The following is a 3957-nucleotide window of genomic DNA, read 5'->3' as shown; positions in this document are numbered from 1 at the left end:
TGTAGCAGAGTTATTTTTTTAAAAATACGTTTAAGTTAGAACGTTCCTTTTAGTTCATAGTGGGACAGTCGGTGTAGTTCTTTGGGACTGACTCGTAGCTGCAGACAGGAAGTCTGTGAGGTCTCTGTCAGTCAAGCAGCTCACTTTGGCTGGATTATTTATCTGTGAAAGTAATGGACCGTACTTATATAGCGCCTTTCCAGTCAACCAGGCCACTCAGTGCTTTACAACACAATCCGCTCCCTCATTCCCCATCCACACACATTCATACAGCACTCTGAATAAATCATTCTGTAGAGTCCAATCAGCTTCATACACTGATGGGAGGGGTTCAGTGTCTCACCCAGGGACACTTGGACATGTGGCATACTGGTGGAATCGAACCTTCAGCTGTCTCGTTGGAGCACGGCTGCTCTAATCACTCTTCCAAAAGTACCATTTCTCTGAGGCATGTGGATCCAAAGCAGGCACTCCCTTTTAGAGCGCATGCAGTGAGGAGAGGAAACATCTGGATCTGTTTTCAGTTCAACATTAGCACCACTTTGCATAGAAAGTCCTTAATGGAATTTGACACCTGTTGTACACCAATGTGCTGAAATGGGTTTGAGACAAACAGCAATGTCCTCCGTGATGTCTTAACTCGCCGAAACACCGACTGAAAGCATCTCTGCGTTCGATGACTGGATACATTTTTTTTCCCCAAATTAGGAAAACTTGTTAACTTCTTGTTCTTTAGATGTGTTGTCCAAACACTGTTTGCACTGCTCCTATCACGTGGGGCAGGTGTCCATTTTTCCCTGGAGGTGGATGTTGAGTTCGATCAGAAACTCAAGGTGAAGTAGCCTTTCCATCAGACAATCCTTTGTGCTCTTCAGTCCTCGTTGACAGAAGAGTGTTTTTTTTTTTTTTTTATCTCTGGCAGCAAGTCAACAAATTTGCCATGACTCACCTGCTGCTTCCAGGTCTTGGTCCCTGTCTTGGTCCTCTCTCCATCCCCTTCCTCTTCGTGCACACACATTTTGTAGTGAGCTACCACAGAGTAATCTTCAAACAAAGCAAAGACACTGTAGGCCAGCTGAGAGGTAAATACAGCAAATGTCAGTAAGAACCTCCAACATAGTCATGAACCGCAGAGTGATGTATAATTCTACCTTGGAAGGACGAACAGTTCAAATAAATCCTTAAAACATAAGAGCTTTAATGAAAAAAAGCAAACAGCTGTAAAGGCAGCAGCATTATAATAAAAGGACTAAATAACTGGAACAAGTGGAGAGAGAACAGTATGATCTTTTCTTAAATGGCGGCTCACAAACAGCTGAGAGGTGCACACTGCCACCTACTGTACATGAGCGTAATTCCAAGTCATCCACCTACTTTTTCAGTTTTCTGTGATGTAGATGTACGTACACAACGCTTCTCCTTGTTCCCTTCTGTTCCCAGAGTTCCTTCTAGGCTGCGTTCTCATCCTGCCTCCCCCTCACATCCTCTCACATTTGTCATTGCTCCTTCTCCCTCCTACATACAGCATGTCATGGAGATCGGCCTGACCCCCGGTCTCATCATCACATCTTCTCTTTGGCTTGTTTCTCCATAGTTCTTTTTGGACTTGCACCATTTTCACTTTGCCACAAGGCAGACGTTTCTTTACTTTTACTGCAGATTTTTCCACAGGGCAGCAAAGCTAATAGGACAAATGATGAGACTAACATGTCCATGTTTGTTACACTGCCCCCCAGTGGCAGCACACACTATAACATGTAGATATGAGTTTCAGAAGCAAAACAAATCATTTCCTTTGTTGGGTTTGCTGCTGATCCAACTAAAAATACTTTTAAAAAATCGGATATCACATATTTTGATTTTTGGCTAAAAGGTTCAAAGTCTTTCTCCCCATTTATACCCCTTTTTACTAAATATGGCAATTGCCTTCTCTCAAAAGAACGATTAAAACCTCCAAAACAGCAAAAACACACTAAGAGCTGAAATTCTAATTCTACTATATATTTACAGTTTATGTTGGACTGGAGACTGTTGGATGAAAATAAAATATTAGGTTTTGCTGCCTTTAATTCAGTTTTAAGAATGTTCTAAAGAAAGACAAAACAAAATGAAAACCTAACATACAGTATGCTTCCACTGTCAAGCTTTGCAACACACAGGAAACAAATCCGTTCACAAACAGTAACTGATGTATACTTCATTTTGACACAATATAACTGAAAAACTATACTTTACTTCTAGAATATGAAGTAAATACAACTTTCTTACTTATCAAAACTCATTCAGGATAAAATCATCAGTTCATCCATCCATCCATCTTCTACTGCTTATCCATGGTCGGGTCACGGAGGCACAGGTCTGGGAGGGAAACCCAGACCTCCATTTCTCCAGCTTCTCCTGGGAGATCCCAAGGTGATCCCAGGCTACAGAGGACATAATCCCTCTGGAGTTCTGGAGGGATTATGTCTGGGGTCTTCCCCCAGTGAGACATGCCTGGAAAACCTCTGAAGGGAGGCATCCTAATCACTTGTAAACAACTGTGCTTTTGAAAACATTTGGGGAAGCCCAAGTGTCTCTACAGCTCAATGAGTAGGTAAAAACAACAACAACAAAAATCACTCTGGACAAACTTGACATTTTGCATTACCCTTCATGACAAAATTGAAGGACATATAGTTGGAACTGAAACACACCGCTGCTGCTCTGTACAAAAAAATGGAACTGTTGTTGAGAAAAGAAAGAAACATAGATTTTGTCTTCAAATAACCAGCAGTTTTGGTGAGTAAGATTTAAATATGGCCAAGTCAGGGTAATCCAGCCCTGCTTATTTTGTGTGCTGAACTTTTAAGGTTATGTTGAGTTGGTTGTAAATGTAATAAGGAGACAGCATGCGAACTAACAAACTTTCTCACAAATATGCCATCACTGAATCCTCCAGTCTTATTCTTCCTCTGCACTTCTACCTAAACAGTTTCTTCTGCCCTATGTTGTTGCAGCAGCACCATCTAGTGACAAGAAGCAGTAACAGAACATAAATGCGTTTACTGTGTAGCCTCAGATTGTGACCTTGACCTTTGACCCCCTCACATTGAACTCAACAGTGCTCACCTTTGACCCCTGAGGTGTCCAGCTGTTTAACATTCCTGTTGTACAGCTGCAGAGTTAGAGCACAGGCTGAGTTGGTACCTTGACCTTTGACCTCGGGCTTTAACTGGATCACCACCAAAAATTGAATCACTTGTTCCTTGTACTATGTTTGACAATTCATGAAAATCTGTTCACAACTTTTTGAGAAATCTTGTCCACAGACAGACAAACAAGCAGATGCTACTGAAAACAGAACCTGCTTGGTGGAAGAACATAAAGTCATATATCAGGACTCTTTAAGATTTCAGGGTGATAAACAGCTTAAGGTTTTTATTTTATTTTATGTTGTTCCAGAGAGAAGTTAGCCTTGGTTCATACTGTTGATTGTGAAAAAGTTATTAACAATTTTTAGGATGTTTAAATTAAAGCTTGTTTTTGAATTTCTGAACATATTTGTGCATAATTGAACGAGATGAAGATTTGTTGCAAATTAAGTATGAGATGATTTAAAATTTTCATTTTAACAAGAGCTTGATATTCATCACATACAATAGGTTGCACAAATATCCACCTCTCTTGGTATTCTTCCCCCCCCACCCCCCTTGCCTTTCAACATAATTAAATTGGAATTTAATTGTTCATATAAGTAATAATGACACAAAAACTTAAGAGAAATAAAATTAAAAGGGGAAATATTTGTTTTAAATTATATATATATATATTTTTTTTACTATATATATATATATATATATATATATATATATATAGTGTACAGAAACATCTGTGCAGAATATGGACTGGAAGCCCCCAGATCAAAGTGGGGAACACCCCCAAAGGTAGTGGAGAATGACCGAGCTAAGATCCTGTGGG

Source organism: Kryptolebias marmoratus, linkage group LG10 (genome assembly GCF_001649575.2).
Source record: "Kryptolebias marmoratus isolate JLee-2015 linkage group LG10, ASM164957v2, whole genome shotgun sequence".
In the NCBI taxonomy this organism is placed as follows: domain Eukaryota; kingdom Metazoa; phylum Chordata; class Actinopteri; order Cyprinodontiformes; family Rivulidae; genus Kryptolebias; species Kryptolebias marmoratus.
Note: the sequence above shows the minus strand (reverse complement) of the source record.